We start from the raw sequence: 26,089 nt of genomic DNA on the forward strand, positions 1-26,089 counted from the left end.
CTCTCCTCACGGCCCGTGTCAGTCCCTGAACTAATCACACTGTCTAACTCTCTGCCCACAGATCCTGTCAGTCGCGAATTAATCACACTGTCCAACACCCTCCCCACGGCCCGTGTCAGTCCCCGAACTAATCACACTGTCCAACTCTCTCCTCACGGACCGTGTCAGTCCCCGAACTAATCACACTGTCCAACTCTCTCCTCACGGCCCGTGTCAGTCCCCGAACTAATCACACTGTCCAACTCTCTACCCACAGATCCTGTCAGTCCCGAATTAATCACACTGTCCAACTCCCTCCTCACGGCCCGTGTCAGTCCCTGAACTAATCACACTGTCCCACTCTCTCCTCACGGCCCGTGTCAGTCACCGAACTAATCACATTGTCCCACTCTCTCCTCACGGCCCGTGTCAGTCACCGAACTAATCACACTGTCCAACTCTCTCTCCACGGCCCGTGTCAGTCCCTGAACTAATCACACTGCCCAACTCTATCCTCACGGCCCGTGTCAGTCCCTGAACTAATCACACTGTCCCACTCTCTCCTCACGGCCCGTGTCAGTCCCTGAACTAATCACACTGTCCAACTCTCTCCCCACGGCCCGTGTCAGTCCCTGAACTAATCACACTGTCCAACTCTCTCCCCACGGCCCGTGTCAGTCACCGAACTAATCACATTGTCCAACTCTCTCCCCACGGCCCATGTCAGTCCCTGAACTAATTACAGTGTCCAACTCTCTCCACACGGCCCGTGTCAGTCCCTGAACTAATCACATTGTCCAACTCTCTCCTCACGGCCCGTGTCAGTCACAGAACTATTCTCATTGTCCCACTCTCTCCCCACGGCCCGTGTCAGTCCCTGAACTAATCACATTGTCCAACTCTCTCCCCACAGATCCTGTCAGTCCCTGAACTAGTCACACTGTCCAACTCTCTCCTCACGGCCCGTGTCAGTCCCCGAACTAATCACATTGTCCAACTCTCTCCTCACGGCCCGTGTCAGTCCCTGAACTAATCACACTGTCCCACTGTCTCCTCACGGCCCGTGTCAGTCCCTGAACTAATCACATTGTCCCACTCTCTCCTCACGGCCCGTGTCAGTCCCTGAACTAATCACACTGTCCCACTCTCTCCTCACGGCCCGTGTCAGTCCCTGAACTAATCACATTGTCCCACTCACTCCCCACGGCCCGTGTCAGTCACCGAACTAATAACACTGTCCCACTGTCTCCTCACGGCCCGTGTCAGTCACCGAACTAATCACACTGTCCCACTGTCTCCTCACGGCCCGTGTCAGTCCCTGAACTAATCACACTGTGCAACTCTCTCCTCACGGCCCGTGTCAGTCCCTGAACTAATCACACTGTCCCACTCTCTCCCCACGGCCCGTGTCAGTCCCTGAACTAATCACATTGTCCAACTCTCTCCTCACGGCCCGTGTCAGTCCCTGAACTAATCACACTGTCCCACTGTCTGCTCACGGCCCGTGTCAGTCCCTGAACTAATGGTACTGTCCCACTCTCTCCACACAGATCCTGTCAGTCCGTGAATGAATCACATTGTCCAACTCTCTCCCCAAGGCCCGTGTCAGTCCCTGAACTAATCTCATTGTCCCACTCTCTCCCCAAGGCCCGTGTCAGTCCCTGAACTAATCACATTGTCCAACTCTCTCCCCACAGATCCTGTCAGTCCCTGAACTAGTCACACTGTCCAACTCTCCCCTCATGGCCCGCGTCAGTCCCCGAACTAATCACACTGTCTAACTCTCTCCCCACGGCCCGTGTCAGTCCCTGAACTAATCACACTGTCCCACTCTCTCCTCACGGCCCGTGTCAGTCCCTGAACTAATCACACTGCCCAACTCTCTCCTCACGGCCCGTGTCAGTCCCTGAACTAATCACATTGTCCCACTCTCTCCCTACAGATCCTGTCAGTCCCTGAACTAGTCACACTGTCCAACTCTCTCCTCACGGCCCGTGTCAGTCCCCGAACTAATCACATTGTTCAACTCTCTCCTCACGGCCCGTGTCAGTCCCTGAACTAATCACACTGTCCCACTCTCTCCTCACGGCCCGTGTCAGTCCCTGAACTAATCACATTGTCCCACTCTCTCCTCACGGCCCGTGTCAGTCCCTGAACTAATCACATTGTCCCACTCACTCCCCACGGCCCGTGTCAGTCCCCGAACTAATCACACTGTCCAACTCTCTCCCCACGGCCCGTGTCAGTCACCGAACTAATCACATTGTCCAACTCTCTCCCCACGGCCCGTGTCAGTCCCTGAACTAATCACACTGTCCCACTCTCTCCTCACGGCCCGTGTCAGTCCCTGAACAAATCACACTGTCCCACTCTCCCCTCACGGCCCGTGTCAGTCCCTGAACTAATCACACTGTCCCACTCTCTCCTCACGGCCCGTGTCAGTCCCTGAACTAATCACATTGTCCAACTCTCTCCCCACGGCTCGTGTCAGTCCCCGAACTAATCACACTGCCCAACTCTCTCCTCATGGCCCTTGTCAGTCCCCGAACTAATCACACTGTCCAACTCTCTCCCCACGGCTCGTGTCAGTCCCCGAACTAATCACACTGTCCAACTCTCTCCTCACGGCCCGTGTCAGTCCCCGAACTAATCACACTGTCCAACTCTCTCCTCACGGCCCGTGTCAGTCCCCGAACTAATCACACTGTCCAACTCTCTACCCACAGATCCTGTCAGTCCCGAATTAATCACACTGTTCAACTCCCTCCTCACGGCCCGTGTCAGTCCCCGAACTAATCACACTGTCCAACTCTCTACCCACAAATCCTGTCAGTCCCGAATTAATCACACTGTTCAACTCTCTCCTCACGGCCCGTGTCAGTCCCTGAACTAATCTCATTGTCCCACTCTCTCCCCACGGCCCGTGTCAGTCCCTGAACTAATCTCATTGTCCCACTCTCTCCCCACGGCCCGTGTCAGTCCCCGAACTAATCTCATTGTCCCACTCTCTCCTCACGGCCCGTGTCAGTCCCTGAACTAATCTCATTGTCCCACTCTCTCCCCACGGCCCGTGTCAGTCCCCGAACTAATCACATTGTCCCACTCTCTCCTCACGGCCCGTGTCAGTCCCCGAACTAATCTCATTGTCCCACTCTCTCCTCACGGCCCGTGTCAGTCACTGAAGTAATCACACTGTCCAACTCTCTCATCACGGCCCGTGTCAGTCACCGAACTAATCACACTGTCCCACTCTCTCCTCACGGCCCGTGTCAGTCCCTGAACTAATCACACTGTCGAACTCTCTCCTCACGGCCCGTGTCAGTCCCCGATCTAATCACACTGTCCAACTCTGTCCTCATGGCCCGTGTCAGTCACCGAACTAATCTCATTGTCCCACTCACTCCCCACGGCCCGTGTCAGTCCCTGAACTAATCACACAGTCCCACTCTCTCCACACAGATCCTGTCAGTCCCTGAACTAATCACATTGTCCAACTCTCTCCTCACGGCCCGTGTCAGTCCCTGAACTAATCTCATTGTCCCACTCTCTCCCCATGGCCCGTGTCAGTCACTGAACTAATCACACTGTCCAACTCTCTCCTCACGGCCCGTGTCAGTCACTGAACTAATCACACTGTCCAACTCTCTCCTCACGGCCCGTGTCAGTCCCTGAACTAATCACATTGTCCCACTCTCTCCTCACGGCCCGTGTCAGTCCCTGAACTAATCACACTGTCCCACTCTCTCCCCACGGCCCGTGTCAGTCCCCGAACTAATCACACTGTCCCACTCTCTCCTCACGGCCCGTGTCAGTCCCTGAACTAATCAGACTGTCCAACTCTCTACCCACAGATCCTGTCAGTCGCGAATTAATCACACTGTCCAACTCCCTCCACACGGCCCGTGTGAGTCCCCGAACTAATCACACTGTTCCACTCTCTCCCCACGGCCCGTGTCAGTCCCTGAACTAATCACACTGTCCAACTCTCTCCTCACGGCCCTTGTCAGTCACCGAACTAATCACACTGTTCAACTCTCTACCCACAGATCCTGTCAGTCCCGAATTAATCACACTGTCCAACTGCCTCCTCACGGCCCGTGTCAGTCCCTGAACTAATCACACTGTCCAACTCTCTCCTCACGGCCCGTGTCAGTCCCTGAACTAATCACACTGTCCAACTCTCTCCTCACGGCCCGTATCAGTCCCCGAACTAATCACACTGTCCCACTCTCTCCTCACAGCCCGTGTCAGTCACCGAACTAATCACACTGTCCCACTCTCTCCTCACGGCCCGTGTCAGTCACCGAACTAATCACACTGTCCAACTCTCTCCTCACGGCCCGTGTCAGTCACCGAACTAATCACATTGTCCCACTCTCTCCTCACGGCCCGTGTCAGTCACCGAACTAATCACACTGCCCAACTCTCTCCTCACGGCCCGTGTCAGTCACCGAACTAATCACACTGTCCCACTCTCTCCTCACGGCCCGTGTCAGTCCCCGAACTAATCACACTGTCCAACTCTCTCCTCACGGCCCGTGTCAGTCCCCGAACTAATCACACTGTCCCACTCTCTCCCCACGGCCCGTGTCAGTCACTGAACTAATCACACTGTCCAACTCTCTCCCCACGGCCCGTGTCAGTCACCGAACTAATCACACTGTCCAACTCTCTCCTCACGGCCCGTGTCAGTCCCTGAACTAATCACACTGTTCAACTCTCTCCTCACGGCCCGTGTCAGTCCCTGAACTAATCACACTGTCCAACTCTCTCCCCACGGCCCGTGTCAGTCCCTGAACTAATCACACTGTCCAACTCTCTCCCCACGGCCCGTGTCAGTCACCGAAGTAATCACATTGTCCAACTCTCTCCCCACGGCCCGTGTCAGTCCCTGAACTAATTACAGTGTCCAACTCTCTCCACACGGCCCGTGTCAGTCCCTGAACTAATGACATTGTCCAACTCTCTCCTCACGGCCCGTGTCAGTCACGGAACTATTCTCATTGTCCCACTCTCTCCCCACGGCCCGTGTCAGTCCCTGAACTAATCACATTGTCCAACTCTCTCCCCACAGATCCTGTCAGTCCCTGAACTAGTCACACTGTCCAACTCTCTCCTCACGGCCCGTGTCAGTCCCCGAAGTAATCACATTGTCCAACTCTCTCCTCACGGCCCGTGTCAGTCCCTGAACTAATCACACTGTTCCACTCTCTCCTCACGGCCCGTGTCAGTCCCTGAACTAATCACATTGTCCCACTCACTCCCCACGGCCCGTGTCAGTCACCGAACTAATCACACTGTCCCACTGTCTCCTCACGGCCCGTGTCAGTCCCTGAACTAATCACACTGTCCAACTCTCTCCTCACGGCCCGTGTCAGTCCCTGAACTAATCACATTGTCCAACTCTCTCCTCACGGCCCGTGTCAGTCACCGAACTAATCACATTGTCCAACTCTCTCCCCACGGCCCGTGTCAGTCCCTGAACTAATCACATTGCCCAACTCTCTCCTCACGGCCCGTGTCAGTCCCTGAACTAATCACACTGTCCCACTGTCTCCTCACGGCCCGTGTCAGTCCCTGAACTAATGATACTGTCCCACTCTCTCCACACAGATCCTGTCAGTCCGTGAATGAATCACATTGTCCAACTCTCTCCCCAAGGCCCGTGTCAGTCACTGAACTAATCTCATTGTCCCACTCTCTCCCCAAGGCCCGTGTCAGTCCCTGAACTAATCACATTGTCCAACTCTCTCCCCACAGATCCTGTCAGTCCCTGAACTAGTCACACTATCCAACTCTCCCCTCATGGCCCGCGTCAGTCCCCGAACTAATAACACTGTCTAACTCTCTCCCCGCGGCCCGTGTCAGTCCCTGAACTAATCACATTGTCCAACTCTCTCCCTACAGATCCTGTCAGTCCCTGAACTATTCACACTGTCCAACTCTCTCCTCACGGCCCGTGTCAGTCGCCGAACTAATCACATTGTCCAACTCTCTCCTCACGGCCCGTGTCAGTCCCTGAACTAATCACACTGTCCCACTCTCTCCTCACGGCCCGTGTCAGTCCCTGAACTAATCACAATGTCCCACTCTCTCCTCACGGCCCGTGTCAGTCCCTGAACTAATCACACTGTCCAACTCTCTCCCCACGGCCCGTGTCAGTCCCTGAACTAATCACACTGTCCAACTCTCTCCTCACGGCCCGTGTCAGTCCCTGAACTAATCACATTGTCCAACTCTCTCCTCACGGCCCGTGTCGGTCCCCGAACTAATCACATTGTCCAACTCTCTCCTCACGGCGCGTGTCAGTCCCCGAACTAATCACACTGCCCAACTCTCCCCTCATGGCCCGTGTCAGTGCCCGAACTAATCACACTGTCTAACTCTGTCCTCATGGCCCGTGTCAGTCCCCGAACTAATCACATTGTCCAACTCTCTCCTCACGGCCCGTGTCAGTCACCGAACTAATCGCATTGTCCCACTCACTCCCCACGGCCCGTGTCAGACCCTGAACTAATCACACAGTCCCACTCTCTCCACACAGATCCTGTCAGTCCCTGAACTAATCACATTGTCCAACTCTCTCCTCACGGCCCGTGTCAGTCCCTGAACTAATCTCATTTTCCCACTCTCTCCCCACGGCCCGTGTCAGTCCCCGAACTAATCACATTGTCCCACTCTCTCCTCACGGCCCGTGTCAGTCCCCGAACTAATCACACTGTCCAACTCTCTCCTCACGGCCCGTGTCAGTCCCCGAACTAATCACACTGCCCAACTCTCTCCTCACGGCCCGTGTCGGTCCCCGAACTAATCACACTGTCCAACGCTCTCCCCATGGCCCGTGTGAGTCCCCGAACTAATCACAGTGTCCAACTCTCTCCTCACGGCCCGTGTCAGTCCCCGAACTAATCACACTGTCCAACTCTCTACCCACAGATCCTGTCAGTCCCGAATTAATCACACTGTTCAACTCCCTCCTCACGGCCCGTGTCAGTCCCCGAACTAATCACACTGTCCAACTCTCTACCCACAGATCCTGTCAGTCCCGAATTAATCACACAGTTCAACTCCCTCCTCATGGCCCGTGTCAGTCCCTGAACTAATCACATTGTCCCACTCACTCCCCACGGCCCGTGTCAGTCCCTGAACTAATCACACTGTCCAACTCTCTCCTCACGGCCCGTGTCAGTCCCTGAACTAATCACGTTGTCCAACTCTCTCCTCACGGCCCGTGTCGGTCCCCGAACTAATCACATTGTCCAACTCTCTCCTCACGGCGCGTGTCAGTCCCCGAACTAATCACACTGCCCAACTCTCCCCTCATGGGCCGCGTCAGTCCCCGAACTAATCACACTGTCTAACTCTGTCCTCATGGCCCGTGTCAGTCCCCGAACTAATCACATTGTCCAACTCTCTCCTCACGGCCCGTGTCAGTCACCGAACTAATCGCATTGTCCCACTCACTCCCCACGGCCCGTGTCAGACCCTGAACTAATCACACAGTCCCACTCTCTCCACACAGATCCTGTCAGTCCCTGAACTAATCACATTGTCCAACTCTCTCCTCACGGCCCGTGTCAGTCCCTGAACTAATCTCATTGTCCCACTCTCTCCCCACGGCCCGTGTCAGTCCCCGAACTAATCACATTGTCCCACTCTCTCCTCACGGCCCGTGTCAGTCCCCGAACTAATCACACTGTCCAACTCTCTCCTCACGGCCCGTGTCAGTCCCCGAACTAATCACACTGCCCAACTCTCTCCTCACGGCCCGTGTCGGTCCCCGAACTAATCACACTGTCCAACGCTCTCCCCATTGCCCGTGTGAGTCCCCGAACTAATCACACTGTCCAACTCTCTCCTCACGGCCCGTGTCAGTCCCCGAACTAATCACACTGTCCAACTCTCTACCCACAGATCCTGTCAGTCCCGAATTAATCACACTGTTCAACTCCCTCCTCACGGCCCGTGTCAGTCCCCGAACTAATCACACTGTCCAACTCTCTACCCACAGATCCTGTCAGTCCCGAATTAATCACACTGTTCAACTCCCTCCTCATGGCCCGTGTCTGTCCCCGAACTAATCACATTGTCCCACTCTCTCCTCACGGCCCGTGTCAGTCACCGAACTAATCACACTGTCCCACTCTCTCCTCACGGCCCGTGTCAGTCCGTGAACTAATCACACTGTCCAACTCTCTCATCACGGCCCCTGTCAGTCCCTGATCTAATCACACTGTCGAACTCTCTCCTCACGGCCTGTGTCAGTCCCCGAACTAATCACACTGTCCAACTCTCTACCCACAGATCCTGTCAGTCCCAAATTAATCACACTGTCCAACTCCCTCCTCACAGCCCGTGACGGTCCCCGAACTAATCACACTGCCCAACTCTCTCCTCACGGCCCGTGACGGTCCCCGAACTAATCACATTGTCCAACTCTCTCCTCACGGCCCGTGTCAGTCCCTGAACTAATCACATTGTCCAACTCTCTCCTCACGGCCCGTGACGGTCCCCGAACTAATCACATTGTCCAACTCTCTCCTCACGGCCCGTGTCAGTCCCCGAACTAATCACACTGTCCAACTCTCTCCTCACGGCCCGTGTCAGTCCCCGAACTAATCACACTGTCCAACTCTCTCCTCACGGCCCGTGTCAGTCCCTGAACTAATCACACTGTCCCACTCTCTCCTCACGGCCCGTGTCAGTCCCTGAACTAATCACATTGTCCCACTCTCCCCTCATGGCCCGCGTCAGTCCCCGAGCTAATCACACTGTCTAACTCTGTCCTCATGGCCCGTGTCAGTCCCCGAACTAATCACATTGTCCAACTCTCTCCTCACGGCCCGTGTCAGTCACCGAACTAATCACATTGTCCAACTCTCTCCTCACAGCGCGTGTCAGTCCCCGAACTAATCACACTGCCCAACTCTCTCCTCATGGCCCTTGTCAGTCCCCGAACTAATCACACTGCCCAACTCTCCCCTCATGGCCCGCGTCAGTCCCCGAACTAATCACACTGTCTAACTCTGTCCTCATGGCCCGTGTCAGTCCCCGAACTAATCACATTGTCCAACTCTCTCCTCACGGCCCGTGTCAGTCACCGAACTAATCGCATTGTCCCACTCACTCCCCACGGCCCCTGTCAGTCCCTGAACTAATCACATTGTCCAACTCTCTCCTCACGGCCCGTGTCAGTCCCTGAACTAATCTCATTGTCCCACTCTCTCCCCACGGCCCGTGTCAGTCCCCGAACTAATCACATTGTCCCACTCTCTCCTCACGGCCCGTGTCAGTCCCCGAACTAATCACACTGTCCAACTCTCTCCCCACGACCCGTGTCAGTCCCTGAACTAATCACATTGTCCCACTCTCTCCTCACGGCCCGTGTCAGTCCCCGAACTAATCACACTGTCCAACTCTCTCCTCACGGCCCGTGTCAGTCCCCGAACTAATCACACTGTCCAACTCTCTACCCACAGATCCTGTCAGTCCCGATTTAATCACACTGTTCAACTCCCTCCTCATGGCCCGTGTCAGTCCCTGAACTAATCACATTGTCCCACTCACTCCCCACGGCCCGTGTCAGTCCCTGAACTAATCACACTGTCCAACTCTCTCCTCACGGCCCGTGTCAGTCCCTGAACTAATCACATTGTCCAACTCTCTCCTCACGGCCCGTGTCGGTCCCCGAACTAATCACATTGTCCAACTCTCTCCTCACGGCGCGTGTCAGTCCCCGAACTAATCACACTGCCCAACTCTCCCCTCATGGCCCGCGTCAGTCCCCGAACTAATCACACTGTCTAACTCTGTCCTCATGGCCCGTGTCAGTCCCCGAACTAATCACATTGTCCAACTCTCTCCTCACGGCCCGTGTCAGTCACCGAACTAATCGCATTGTCCCACTCACTCCCCACGGCCCGTGTCAGACCCTGAACTAATCACACAGTCCCACTCTCTCCACACAGATCCTGTCAGTCCCTGAACTAATCACATTGTCCAACTCTCTCCTCACGGCCCGTGTCAGTCCCTGAACTAATCTCATTGTCCCACTCTCTCCCCACGGCCCGTGTCAGTCCCCGAACTAATCACATTGTCCCACTCTCTCCTCACGGCCCGTGTCAGTCCCCGAACTAATCACACTGTCCAACTCTCTCCTCACGGCCCGTGTCAGTCCCCGAACTAATCACACTGCCCAACTCTCTCCTCACGGCCCGTGTCGGTCCCCGAACTAATCACACTGTCCAACGCTCTCCCCATGGCCCGTGTGAGTCCCCGAACTAATCACACTGTCCAACTCTCTCCTCACGGCCCGTGTCAGTCCCCGAACTTATCACACTGTCCAACTCTCTACCCACAGATCCTGTCAGTCCCGAATTAATCACACTGTTCAACTCCCTCCTCACGGCCCGTGTCAGTCCCCGAACTAATCACACTGTCCAACTCTCTACCCACAGATCCTGTCAGTCCCGAATTAATCACACTGTCCAACTCCCTCCTCATGGCCCGTGTCTGTCCCCGAACTAATCACATTGTCCCACTCTCTCCTCACGGCCCGTGTCAGTCACTGAAGTAATCACACTGTCCAACTCTCTCCTCACGGCCCGTGTCAGTCCCCGAACTAATCACACTGTCCCACTCTCTCCTCACGGCCCGTGTCAGTCACCGAATTAATCACACTGTCCCACTCTCTCCTCAGGGCCCATGTCAGTCCGTGAACTAATCACACTGTCCAACTCTCTCATCACGGCCCCTGTCAGTCCCTGATCTAATCACACTGTCGAACTCTCTCCTCACGGCCCGTGTCAGTCCCCGATCTAATCACACTGTCCAACTCTCTACCCACAGATCCTGTCAGTCCCGAACTAATCACACTGTCCAACTCTCTGCCCATGCCCCGTGTCCGTCCCCGAACTAATCACACTGTCCAACTCTCTACCCACAGATCCTGTCAGTCCCAAATTAATCACACTGTCCAACTCCCTCCTCACAGCCCGTGTCAGTCCCTGAGCTAATCAGACTCTACAGCTCTCTCCTCACGGCCCGTGTCAGTCCCGAACTAATCACACTGTCCAACTCTCTCCTCACGGCCCGTGTCAGTCCCTGAACTAATCACACTGCCCAACTCTCTCCCCACGGCCCGTGTCAGTCCCCGAACTAATCACATTGTCCCACTCTCTCCCCACGGCCCGTGTCAGTCCCCGAACTAATCACACTGTCCAACTCTCTCCTCACGGCCCGTGTCAGTCCCCGAACTAATCACACTGTCCAACTCTCTACCCACAGATCCTGTCAGTCCCGAATTAATCACACTGTTCAACTCCCTCCTCACGGCCCATGTCAGTCCCCGAACTAATCACACTGTCCAACTCTCTACCCACAGATCCTGTCAGTCCCGAATTAATCACACTGTTCAACTCTCTCCTCACGGCCCGTGTCAGTCCCTGAACTAATCTCATTGTCCCACTCTCTCCCCACGGCCCGTGTCAGTCCCCGAACTAATCACATTGTCCCACTCTCTCCTCACGGCCCGTGTCAGTCCCCGAACTAATCTCATTGTCCCACTCTCTCTTCACGGCCCGTGTCAGTCACTGAAGTAATCACACTGTCCAACTCTCTCATCACGGCCCGTGTCAGTCATGGAACTAATCACACTGTCCCACTCTCTCCTCACGGCCCGTGTCAGTCCCTGAACTAATCACACTGTCCAACTCTCTCATCACGGCCCCTGTCAGTCCCTGAACTAATCACACTGTCGAACTCTCTCCTCACGGCCCGTGTCAGTCCCCGATCTAATCACACTGTCCAACTCTGTCCTCATGGCACGTGTCAGTCCCCGAACTAATCACAATGTCCAACTCTCTCCTCACGGCGCGTGTCAGTCACCGAACTAATCTCATTGTCCCACTCACTCCCCACGGCCCGTGTCAGTCCCTGAACTAATCACACAGTCCCACTCTCTCCACACAGATCCTGTCAGTCGCTGAACTTATCACATTGTCCAACTCTCTCCTCACGGCCCGTGTCAGTCCCTGAACTAATCTCATTGTCCCACTCTCTCCCCATGGCCCGTGTCAGTCACTGAACTAATCACACTGTCCAACTCTCTCCTCACGGCCCGTGTCAGTCCCTGAACTAATCACATTGTCCCAACGCTCTCCTCACGGCCCGTGTCAGTCCCTGAACTAATCACACTGTCCCACTCTCTCCCCACGGCCCGTGTCAGTCCCTGAACTAATCACACTGTCCAACTCTCTCCTCACTGCCCGTGTCAGTCCCCGAACTAATCACACTGTTCCACTCTCTCCCCACGGCCCGTGTCAGTCCCTGAACTAATCACACTGTCCAACTCTCTCCTCACTGCCCGTGTCAGTCCCCGAACTAATCACACTGTTCCACTCTCTCCCCACGGCCCGTGTCAGTCCCTGAACTAATCACACTGTCCAACTCTCTCCTCACGGCCCGTGTCAGTCCCTGAACTAATCACATTGTCCCACTCTCTCCCCACGGCCCGTGTCAGTCACCGAACTAATCACACTGTCCAACTCTCTACCCACAGATCCTGTCAGTCCCGAATTAATCACACTGTCCAACTGCCTCCTCACGGCCCGTGTCAGTCCCCGAACTAATCACATTGTCCCACTCTCTCCTCACGGCCCGTGTCAGTCCCCGAACTAATCACACTGTCCAACTCTCTCCTCACGGCCCGTGTCAGTCCCCGAACTAATCACACTGCCCAACTCTCTCCTCACGGCCCGTGTCGGTCCCCGAACTAATCACACTGTCCAACGCTCTCCCCATGGCCCGTGTGAGTCCCCGAACTAATCACACTGTCCAACTCTCTACCCACAGATCCTGTCAGTCGCGAATTAATCACACTGTCCAACTCCCTCCCCACGGCCCGTGTGAGTCCCCGAACTAATCACACTGTTCCACTCTCTCCCCACGGCCCGTGTCAGTCCCTGAACTAATCACACTGTCCAACTCTCTCCTCACTGCCCGTGTCAGTCCCCGAACTAATCACACTGTTCCACTCTCTCCCCACGGCCCGTGTCAGTCCCTGAACTAATCACACTGTCCAACTCTCTCCTCACGGCCCGTGTCAGTCCCTGAACTAATCACATTGTCCCACTCTCTCCCCACGGCCCGTGTCAGTCACCGAACTAATCACACTGTCCAACTCTCTACCCACAGATCCTGTCAGTCCCGAATTAATCACACTGTCCAACTGCCTCCTCACGGCCCGTGTCAGTCCCCGAACTAATCACATTGTCCCACTCTCTCCTCACGGCCCGTGTCAGTCCCCGAACTAATCACACTGTCCAACTCTCTCCTCACGGCCCGTGTCAGTCCCCGAACTAATCACACTGCCCAACTCTCTCCTCACGGCCCGTGTCGGTCCCCGAACTAATCACACTGTCCAACGCTCTCCCCATGGCCCGTGTGAGTCCCCGAACTAATCACACTGTCCAACTCTCTCCTCACGGCCCGTGTCAGTCCCCGAACTAATCACACTGTCCAACTCTCTACCCACAGATCCTGTCAGTCCCGAATTAATCACACTGTTCAACTCCCTCCTCACGGCCCGTGTCAGTCCCCGAACTAATCACACTGTCCAACTCTCTACCCACAGATCCTGTCAGTCCCGAATTAATCACACTGTTCAACTCCCTCCTCATGGCCCGTGTCTGTCCCCGAACTAATCACATTGTCCCACTCTCTCCTCACGGCCCGTGTCAGTCACTGAAGTAATCACACTGTCCAACTCTCTCCTCACGGCCCGTGTCAGTCCCCGAACTAATCACACTGTCCCACTCTCTCCTCACGGCCCGTGTCAGTCACCGAACTAATCACACTGTCCCACTCTCTCCTCACGGCCCGTGTCAGTCCGTGAACTAATCACACTGTCCAACTCTCTCATCACGGCCCCTGTCAGTCCCTGATCTAATCACACTGTCGAACTCTCTCCTCACGGCCTGTGTCAGTCCCCGATCTAATCACACTGTCCAACTCTCTACCCACAGATCCTGTCAGTCCCAAATTAATCACACTGTCCAACTCCCTCCTCACAGCCCGTGTCAGTCCCTGAACTAATCACATTGTCCCACTCACTCCCCACGGCCCGTGTCAGTCCCTGAACTAATCACACTGTCCCAATCTCTCCTCACGGCCCGTGTCAGTCCCTGAACTAATCACACTGTCCAACTCTCTCCTCACGGCCCGTGTCAGTCCCGGAACTAATCACACTGTCCAACTCTCTCCTCACGGCCCGTGTCAGTCCCTGAACTAATCACATTGTCCAACTCTCTCCTCACGGCCCGTGTCGGTCCCCGAACTAATCACATTGTCCAACTCTCTCCTCACGGCGCGTGTCAGTCCCCGAACTAATCACACTGCCCAACTCTCCCCTCATGGCCCGCGTCAGTCCCCGAACTAATCACACTGTCTAACTCTGTCCTCATGGCCCGTGTCAGTCCCCGAACTAATCACATTGTCCAACTCTCTCCTCACGGCCCGTGTCAGTCACCGAACTAATCACATTGTCCAACTCTCTCCTCACAGCGCGTGTCAGTCCCCGAACTAATCACACTGCCCAACTCTCTCCTCATGGCCCTTGTCAGTCCCTGAACTAATCACACTGTCCAACTCTCTCCTCACGGCCCGTGTCAGTCACCGAACTAATCGCATTGTCCCACTCACTCCCCACGGCCCGTGTCAGACCCTGAACTAATCACACTGTCCCACTCACTCCCCACGGCCCGTGTCAGACCCTGAACTAATCACACTGTCCCACTCTCTCCACACAGATCCTGTCAGTCCCTGAACTAATCACATTGTCCAACTCTCTCCTCACGGCCCGTGTCAGTCCCTGAACTAATCTCATTGTCCCACTCTCTCCCCACGGCCCGTGTCAGTCCCCGAACTAATCACATTGTCCCACTCTCTCCTCACGGCCCGTGTCAGTCCCCGAACTAATCACACTGTCCAACTCTCTCCTCACGGCCCGTGTCAGTCCCTGAACTAATCACACTGTCCAACTCTCTCCTCACGGCCCGTGTCAGTCCCTGAACTAATCTCATTGTCCCACTCTCTCCCCACGGCCCGTGTCAGTCCCCGAACTAATCACATTGACCCACTCTCTCCTCACGGCCCGTGTCAGTCCCCGAACTAATCACACTGTCCAACTCTCTCCTCACGGCCCATGTCAGTCCCTGAACTAATCACACTGTCCAACTCTCTCCTCACGGCCCGTGTCAGTCCCTGAACTAATCACACTGTCCAACTCTCTCCCCACGGCCCGTGTCAGTCCCTGAACTAATCACACTGTCCAACGCTCTCCCCATGGCCCGTGTGAGTCCCCGAACTAATCACACTGTCCAACTCTCTCCTCACGGCCCGTGTCAGTCCCCGAACTAATCACACTGTCCAACTCTCTACCCACAGATCCTGTCAGTCCCGAATTAATCACACTGTTCAACTCCCTCCTCACGGCCCGTGTCAGTCCCCGAACTAATCACACTGTCCAACTCTCTACCCACAGATCCTGTCAGTCCCGAATTAATCACACTGTTCAACTCCCTCCTCATGGCCCGTGTCTGTCCCCGAACTAATCACATTGTCCCACTCTCTCCTCACGGCCCGTGTCAGTCACTGAAGTAATCACACTGTCCCACTCTCTCCTCACGGCCCGTGTCAGTCACCGAACTAATCACACTGTCCCACTCTCTCCTCACGGCCCGTGTCAGTCCCTGAACTAATCACACTGTCCAACTCTCTCATCACTGCCCCTGTCAGTCCCTGATCTAATCACACTGTCGAACTCTCTCCTCACGGCCCGTGTCAGTCCCCGATCTAATCACACTGTCCCACTCTCTCCTCACAGCCCGTGTCAGTCCCTGAACTAATCACATTGTCCCACTCACTCCCCACGGCCCGTGTCAGTCCCTGAGCTTATCAGACTCTTCAACTCTCTCCTCACGGCCCGTGTCAGTCCCGAACTAATCACACTGTCCAACTCTCTCCTCACGGCCCGTGTCAGTCCCTGAACTAATCACACTGCCCACCTCTCTCCCCACGGCCCGTGTCAGTCCCCGAACTAATCACATTGTCCAACTCTCTCCCCACGACCCGTGTCAGTCCCTGAACTAATCACACTGTCCAACTCTCTCCCCACGGCCCGTGTCAGTCCCCGAACTAATCACACTGTCCAACTCTCTCCCCACGACCCGTGTCAGTCCCTGAACTAATCACACTGTCCAACTCACTCCTCAGGGCCCGTGTCAGTCCCCGAACTAATCACACTGTCCAACTCTCTCCCCACGGCCCGTGTCAGTCCCCGAACTAATCACATTGTCCCACTCTCTCCTCACGGCCCGTGTCAGTCCCTGAACTAATCACACTGCCCAACTCTCTCCCCACGGCCCGTGTCAGCCCCTGAACTAATCACATTGTCCCACTCTCTCCCCACGGCCCGTGTCAGTCCCTGAACTAATCACACTGTCCAACTCTCTCCCCACGACCCGTGTCAGTCCCTGAACTAATCACACTGTCCAACTCACTCCTCAGGGCCCGTGTCAGTCCCCGAACTAATCACACTGTCCAACTCTCTCCCCACGGCCCGTGTCAGTCCCCGAACTAATCACATTGTCCCGCTGTCTCCTCACGGCCCGTGTCAGTCCCCGAACTAATCACACTGTCCAACTCTCTCCTCACGGCCCGTGTCAGTCCCTGAACTAATCACACTGTCCCACTGTCTCTTCAGGGCCCGTATCAGCCCCTGAACTAATCACACTGTCCAACTCTCTGCCCATGGCCCGTGTCAGTCCCCGAACTAATCACACTGTCCAACTCTCTCCTCACGGCCCCTGTCTGTCCCTGAACTAATCACATTGTCCCGCTGTCTCCTCACGGCCCGTGTCAGTCACCGAACTAATCACATTGTCCCACTCTCTCCCCACGGCCCGTGTCAGTCCCCGAACTAATCACACTGTCCAACTCTCTCCCCACGACCCGTATCAGTCCCTGAACTAATCACACTGTCCAACTCACTCCTCAGGGCCCGTGTCAGTCCCTGAACTAATCACACTGTCCCACTCTCTCCACACGGCCCGTGTCAGTCACCGAACTAATCACACTGTCCAACTCTCTCCTCAGGGCCCGTGTCAGTCCCTGAACTAATCACACTGTCCCACTCTCTCCACACGGCCCGTGTCAGTCCCCGAACTAATCACACTGTCCCACTCACTCCCCACGGCCCGTGTCAGTCCCTGAACTAATCACACTGTCCAACTCTCTCCTCACGGCCCGTGTCAGTCCCTGAACTAATCACATTGTCCAACTCTCTCCTCACGGCCCGTGTCGGTCCCCGAACTAATCACATTGTCCAACTCTCTCCTCACGGCGCGTGTCAGTCCCCGAACTAATCACACTGCCCAACTCTCTCCTCATGGCCCTTGTCAGTCCCCGAACTAATCACACTGCCCAACTCTCCCCTCATGGCCCGCGTCAGTCCCCGAACTAATCACACTGTCTAACTCTGTCCTCATGGCCCGTGTCAGTCCCCGAACTAATCACATTGTCCAACTCTCTCCTCACGGCCCGTGTCAGTCACCGAACTAATCGCATTGTCCCACTCACTCCCCACGGCCCGAGTCAGACCCTGAACTAATCACAATGTCCCACTCACTCCCCACGGCCCGTGTCAGACCCTGAACTAATCACACTGTCCCACTCTCTCCACACAGATCCTGTCAGTCCCTGAACTAATCACATTGTCCAACTCTCTCCTCACGGCCCGTGTCAGTCCCTGAACTAATCTCATTGTCCCACTCTCTCCCCACGGCCCGTGTCAGTCCCCGAACTAATCACATTGTCCCACTCTCTCCTCACGGCCCGTGTCAGTCCCCGAACTAATCACACTGTCCAACTCTCTCCTCACGGCCCGTGTCAGTCCCTGAACTAATCACACTGTCCAACTCTCTCCTCACGGCCCGTGTCAGTCCCTGAACTAATCTCATTGTCCCACTCTCTCCCCACGGCCCGTGTCAGTCCCCGAACTAATCACATTGACCCACTCTCTCCTCACGGCCCGTGTCAGTCCCCGAACTAATCACACTGTCCAACTCTCTCCTCACGGCCCATGTCAGTCCCTGAACTAATCACACTGTCCAACTCTCTCCTCACGGCCCGTGTCAGTCCCCGAACTAATCACACTGCCCAACTCTCTCCTCACGGCCCGTGTCTGTCCCCGAACTAATCACACTGTCCAACGCTCTCCCCATGGCCCGTGTGAGTCCCCGAACTAATCACACTGTCCAACTCTCTCCTCACGGCCCGTGTCAGTCCCCGAACTAATCACACTGTCCAACTCTCTACCCACAGATCCTGTCAGTCCCGAATTAATCACACTGTTCAACTCCCTCCTCACGGCCCGTGTCAGTCCCCGAACTAATCACACTGTCCAACTCTCTACCCACAGATCCTGTCAGTCCCGAATTAATCACACTGTTCAACTCCCTCCTCATGGCCCGTGTCTGTCCCCGAACTAATCACATTGTCCCACTCTCTCCTCACGGCCCGTGTCAGTCACTGAAGTAATCACACTGTCCAACTCTCTCCTCACGGCCCGTGTCAGTCCCCGAACTAATCACACTGTCCCACTCTCTCCTCACGGCCCGTGTCAGTCACCGAACTAATCACACTGTCCCACTCTCTCCTCACGGCCCGTGTCAGTCCCTGAACTAATCACACTGTCCAACTCTCTCATCACTGCCCCTGTCAGTCCCTGATCTAATCACACTGTCGAACTCTCTCCTCACGGCCCGTGTCAGTCCCCGATCTAATCACACTGTCCAACTCTCTACCCACAGATCCTGTCAGTCCCAAATTAATCACACTGTCCAACTCCCTCCTCACGGCCCGTGTCAGTCCCGAACTAATCACACTGTCCAACTCTCTACCCACAGATCCTGTCAGTCCCAAATTAATCACACTGTCCAACTCCCTCCTCACGGCCCGTGTCAGTCCCGAACTAATCACACTGTCCAACTCTCTCCTCACGGCCCGTGTCAGTCCCTGAACTAATCACACTGTCCCACTCTCTCCTCACGGCCCGTGTCAGTCCCCGAACTAATCACATTGTCCAACTCTCTCCCCACGACCCGTGTCAGTCCCTGAACTAATCACACTGTCCAACTCTCTCCCCACGGCCCGTGTCAGTCCCCGAACTAATCACACTGTCCAACTCTCTCCCCACGACCCGTGTCAGTCCCTGAACTAATCACACTGTCCAACTCACTCCTCAGGGCCCGTGTCAGTCCCCGAACTAATCACACTGTCCAACTCTCTCCCCACGGCCCGTGTCAGTCCCCGAACTAATCACATTGTCCCACTCTCTCCTCACGGCCCGTGTCAGTCCCTGAAATAATCACACTGCCCAACTCTCTCCCCACGGCCCGTGTCAGTCCCCGAACTAATCACATTGTCCCACTCTCTCCCCACGGCCCGTGTCAGTCCCCGAACTAATCACACTGTCCAACTCTCTCCCCACGACCCGTGTCAGTCCCTGAACTAATCACACTGTCCAACTCTCTCCTCACGGCCCGTGTCAGTCCCTGAACTAATCACACTGCCCAACTCTCTCCCCACGACCCGTGTGAGTCCCTGAACTAATCACATTGTCCCGCTGTCTCCTCACGGCCCGTGTCAGTCCCCGAACTAATCACACTGTCCAACTCTCTCCTCACGGCCCGTGTCAGTCCCTGAACTAATCACACTGTCCCACTGTCTCTTCAGGGCCCGTATCAGCCCCTGAACTAATCACACTGTCCAACTCTCTGCCCATGGCCCGTGTCAGTCCCCGAACTAATCACACTGTCCAACTCTCTCCTCACGGCCCCTGTCTGTCCCTGAACTAATCATATTGTCTACTCTCTCCTCACGGCCCGTGTCAGTCACCGAACTAATCTCATTGTCCCAACTCTCTCCTCACGGCCCGTGTCAGTCCCCGAACTAATCACATTGTCCCACTCTCTCCCCACGGCCCGTGTCAGTCCCCGAACTAATCACACTGTCCAACTCTCTCCCCACGACCCGTGTCAGTCCCTGAACTAATCACACTGTCCAACTCACTCCTCAGGGCCCGTGTCAGTCCCCGAACTAATCACACTGTCCAACTCTCTCCCCACGACCCGTGTCAGTCCCTGAACTAATCACACTGTCCAACTCTCTCCCCACGGCCCGTGTCAGTCCCTGAACTAATCACACTGTCCAACTCTCTCCCCACGGCCCGTGTCAGTCCCCTAACTAATCACATTGTCCCGCTGTCTCCTCACGGCCCGTGTCAGTCCCCGAACTAATCACACTGTCCAACTCTCTCCTCACGGCCCGTGTCAGTCCCTGAACTAATCACACTGTCCCACTGTCTCTTCAGGGCCCGTATCAGCCCCTGAACTAATCACACTGTCCAACTCTCTCCTCACGGCCCGTCTCAGTCCCTGAACTAATCACACTGTCCCACTCTCTCCTCACGGCCCGTGTCAGTCCCTGAACTAATCACATTGTCCCACTCACTCCCCACGGCCCGTGTCAGTCACCGAACTAATCACACTGTCCCACTGTCTCCTCAGGGCCCGTGTCAGTCACCGAACTAATCACACTGTCCCACTGTCTCCTCACGGCCCGTGTCAGTCCCTGAACTAATCACACTGTCCAACTCTCTCCTCACGGCCCGTGTCAGTCCCTGAACTAATCACATTGTCCAACTCTCTCCTCACGGCCCGTGTCAGTCAACGAACTAATCACATTGTCCAACTCTCTGCCCACGGCCCGTGTCAGTCCCTGAACTAATCACATTGTCCAACTCTCTCCTCACGGCCCGTGTCAGTCCCTGAACTAATCACACTGTCCCACTGTCTCCTCACGGCCCGTGTCAGTCCCTGAACTAATGATACTGTCCCACTCTCTCCACACAGATCCTGTCAGTCCGTGAATGAATCACATTGTCCAACTCTCTCCCCAAGGCCCGTGTCAGTCACTGAACTAATCTCATTGTCCCACTCTCTCCCCAAGGCCCGTGTCAGTCCCTGAACTAATCACATTGTCCAACTCTCTCCCCACAGATCCTGTCAGTCCCTGAACTAGTCACACTGTCCAACTCTCCCCTCATGGCCAGCGTCAGTCCCCGAACTAATAACACTGTCTAACTCTCTCCCCGCGGCCCGTGTCAGTCCCTGAACTAATCACACTGTCCAACTCTCTCCTCACGGCCCGTGTCAGTCCCTGAACTAATCACACTGTCCCACTCTCTCCTCACGGACCGTGTCAGTCCCTGAACTAATCACATTGTCCCACTCACTCCCCACGGCCCGTGTCAGTCACCGAACTAATCACACTGTCCCACTGTCTCCTCAGGGCCCGTGTCAGTCACCGAACTAATCACACTGTCCCACTGTCTCCTCACGGCCCGTGTCAGTCCCTGAACTAATCACATTGTCCAACTCTCTCCTCACGGCCCGTGTCAGTCCCTGAACTAATCACACTGTCCAACTCTCTCCTCACGGCCCGTGTCAGTCCCTGAACTAATCACATTGTCCAACTCTCTCCTCACGGCCCGTGTCAGTCAACGAACTAATCACATTGTCCAACTCTCTCCCCACGGCCCGTGTCAGTCCCTGAACTAATCACATTGTCCAACTCTCTCCTCACGGCCCGTGTCAGTCCCTGAACTAATCACACTGTCCCACTGTCTCCTCACGGCCCGTGTCAGTCCCTGAACTAATGATACTGTCCCACTCTCTCCACACAGATCCTGTCAGTCCGTGCATGAATCACATTGTCCAACTCTCTCCCCAAGGCCCGTGTCAGTCACTGAACTAATCTCATTGTCCCACTCTCTCCCCAAGGCCCGTGTCAGTCCCTGAACTAATCACATTGTCCAACTCTCTCCCCACAGATCCTGTCAGTCCCTGAACTAGTCACACTGTCCAACTCTCCCCTCATGGCCCGCGTCAGTCCCCGAACTAATAACACTGTCTAACTCTCTCCCCGCGGCCCGTGTCAGTCCCTAACTAATCACATTGTCCAACTCTCTCCCTACAGATCCTGTCAGTCCCTGAACTAGTCACACTGTCCAACTCTCTCCTCACGGCCCGTGTCAGTCCCCGAACTAATCACATTGTCCAACTCTCTCCTCACGGCCCGTGTCAGTCCCTGAACTAATCACACTGTCCCACTCTCTCCTCACGGCCCGTGTCAGTCCCTGAACTAATCACAATGTCCCACTCTCTCCTCACGGCCCGTGTCAGTCCCTGAACTAATCACATTGTCCCACTCTCTCCTCACGGCCCGTGTCAGTCCCTGAACTAATCACATTGTCCCACTCACTCCACACAGCCCGTGTCAGTCCCTGAACTAATCACACTGTCCAACTCTCTCCTCACGGCCCGTGTCAGTCCCTGAACTAATCACATTGTCCAACTCTCTCCTCACGGCCCGTGTCGGTCCCCGAACTAATCACATTGTCCAACTCTCTCCTCACGGCGCGTGTCAGTCCCCGAACTAATCACACTGCCCAACTCTCTCCCCACGGCACGTGTCAGTCCCTGAACTAATCACACTGCCCAACTCTCTCCTCATGGCCCTTGTCAGTCCCCGAACTAATGACACTGCCCAACTCTCCCCTCATGGCCCGCGTCAGTCCCCGAACTAATCACACTGTCTAACTCTGTCCTCATGGCCCGTGTCAGTCCCCGAACTAATCACATTGTCCAACTCTCTCCTCACGGCCCGTGTCAGTCACCGAACTAATCACATTGTCCCACTCTCTCCTCACAGCGCGTGTCAGTCCCCGAACTAATCACACTGCCCACCTCTCTCCTCATGGCCCTTGTCAGTCCCCGAACTAATCACACTGCCCAACTCTCCCCTCATGGCCCGCGTCAGTCCCCGAACTAATCACACTGTCTAACTCTGTCCTCATGGCCCGTGTCAGTCCCCGAACTAATCACATTGTCCAACTCTCTCCTCACGGCCCGTGTCAGTCACCGAACTAATCGCATTTTCCCACTCACTCCCCACGGCCCGTGTCAGACCCTGAACTAATCACACAGTCCCACTCTCTCCACACAGATCCTGTCAGTCCCTGAACTAATCACATTGTCCAACTCTCTCCTCACGGCCCGTGTCAGTCCCTGAACTAATCTCATTGTCCCACTCTCTCCTCACGGCCCGTGTCAGTCCCCGAACTAATCACATTGTCCAACTCTCTCCTCACGGCCCGTGTCAGTCCCCGAACTAATCACACTGCCCAACTCTCTCCTCACGGCCCGTGTCGGTCCCCGAACTAATCACACTGTCCAACGCTCTCCCCATGGCCCGTGTGAGTCCCGGAACTAATCACACTGTCCAACTCTCTCCTCACGGCCCGTGTCAGTCCCCGAACTAATCACACTGTCCAACTCTCTACCCACAGATCCTGTCAGTCCCGAATTAATCACACTGTTCAACTCCCTCCTCACGGCCCGTGTCAGTCCCCGAACTAATCACACTGTCCAACTCTCTACCCACAGATCCTGTCAGTCCCGAATTAATCACACTGTTCAACTCCCTCCTCATGGCCCGTGTCTGTCCCCGAACTAATCACATTGTCCCACTCTCTCCTCACGGCCCGTGTCAGTCACTGAAGTAATCACACTGTCCAACTCTCTCCTCACGGCCCGTGTCAGTCCCCGAACTAATCACACTGTCCCACTCTCTCCTCACGGCCCGTGTCAGTCACCGAACTAATCACACTGTCCCACTCTCTCCTCACGGCCCGTGTCAGTCCCTGAACTAATCACACTGTCCAACTCTCTCATCACTGCCCCTGTCAGTCCCTGATCTAATCACACTGTCGAACTCTCTCCTCACGGCCCGTGTCAGTCCCCGATCTAATCACACTGTCCAACACTCTCCCCACGGCCCGTGTCAGTCCCCGAACTAATCACACTGTCCAACTCTCTCCCCACGACCCGTGTCAGTCCCTGAACTAATCACTCTGTCCAACTCACTCCTCAGGGCCCGTGTCAGTCCCCGAACTAATCACACTGTCCAACTCTCTCCCCACGGCCCGTGTCAGTCCCCGAACTAATCACATTGTCCCGCTGTCTCCTCACGGCCCGTGTCAGTCCCCGAACTAATCACACTGTCCAACTCTCTCCTCACGGCCCGTGTCAGTCCCTGAACTAATCACACTGTCCCACTGTCTCTTCAGGGCCCGTATCAGCTCCTGAACTAATCACACTGTCCAACTCTCTGCCCATGGCCCGTGTCAGTCCCCGAACTAATCACACTGTCCAACTCTCTCCTCACGGCCCCTGTCTGTCCCTGAACTAATCACATTGTCTACTCTCTCCTCACGGCCCGTGTCAGTCACCGAACTAATCTCATTGTCCCACTCACTTCCCACGGCCCGTGTCAGTCCCTGAACTAATCTCATTGTCCCACTCTCTCCTCACGGCCCGTGTCAGTCCCCGAACTAATCACACTGTCCAACTCTCTCCTCACGGCCCGTGTCAGTCCCCGAACTAATCACACTGCCCAACTCTCTCCTCACGGCCCGTGTCGGTCCCCGAACTATTCACACTGTCCAACGCTCTCCCCATGGCCCGTGTGAGTCCCCGAACTAATCACACTGTCCAACTCTCTCCTCACGGCCCGTGTCAGTCCCCGAACTAATCACACTGTCCAACTCTCTACCCACAGATCCTGTCAGTCCCGAATTAATCACACTGTTCAACTCCCTCCTCACGGCCCGTGTCAGTCCCCGAACTAATCACACTGTCCAACTCTCTACCCACAGATCCTGTCAGTCCCGAATTAATCACACTGTTCAACTCCCTCCTCATGGCCCGTGTCTGTCCCCGAACTAATCACATTGTCCCACTCTCTCCTCACGGCCCGTGTCAGTCCCCGAACTAATCACACTGTCCCACTCTCTCCTCACGGCCCGTGTCAGTCACCGAACTAATCACACTGTCCCACTCTCTCCCCACGGCCCGTGTCAGTCCCCGAACTAATCACATTGTCCCGCTGTCTCCTCACGGCCCGTGTCAGTCCCCGAACTAATCACACTGTCCAACTCTCTCCTCACGGCCCGTGTCAGTCCCTGAACTAATCACACTGTCCCACTGTCTCTTCAGGGCCCGTATCAGCTCCTGAACTAATCACACTGTCCAACTCTCTGCCCATGGCCCGTGTCAGTCCCCGAACTAATCACACTGTCCAACTCTCTCCTCACGGCCCCTGTCTGTCCCTGAACTAATCACATTGTCTACTCTCTCCTCACGGCCCGTGTCAGTCACCGAACTAATCTCATTGTCCCAACTCTCTCCCCACGGCCCGTGTCAGTCCCCGAACTAATCACATTGTCCCACTCTCTCCCCACGGCCCGTGTCAGTCCCCGAACTAATCACACTGTCCAACTCTCTCCCCACGACCCGTGTCAGTCCCTGAACTAATCACACTGTCCAACTCACTCCTCAGGGCCCGTGTCAGTCCCCGAACTAATCACACTGTCCAATTCTCTCCCCACGGCCCGTGTCAGTCCCCGAACTAATCACACTGTCCAACTCTCTCCTCACGGCCCGTGTCAGTCCCCGAACTAATCACATTGTCCAACTCTCTCCCCACGGCCCGTGTCAGTCCCCGAACTAATCACACTGTCCAACTCTCTCCTCACGGCCCGTGTCAGTCCCCGAACTAATCACATTGTCCCGCTGTCTCCTCACGGCCCGTGTCAGTCCCCGAACTAATCACACTGTCCAACTCTCTCCTCACGGCCCGTGTCAGTCCCTGAACTAATCACACTGTCCCACTGTCTCTTCAGGGCCCGTATCAGCCCCTGAACTAATCACACTGTCCAACTCACTGCCCATGGCCCGTGACAGTCCCCGAACTAATCACACTGTCCAACTCTCTCCTCACGGCCCCTGTCTGTCCCTGAACTAATCACATTGTCTACTCTCTCCTGACGGCCCGTGTCAGTCCCTGAACTAATCTCATTGTCCCACTCTCTCCCCACGGCCCGTGTCAGTCCCCGAACTAATCACATTGTCCCACTCTCTCCTCACGG

The sequence above is a fragment of the Hypanus sabinus genome, unplaced genomic scaffold (genome assembly GCF_030144855.1).
Source record: "Hypanus sabinus isolate sHypSab1 unplaced genomic scaffold, sHypSab1.hap1 scaffold_711, whole genome shotgun sequence".
NCBI classification, from domain to species: Eukaryota; Metazoa; Chordata; class Chondrichthyes; order Myliobatiformes; family Dasyatidae; genus Hypanus; species Hypanus sabinus.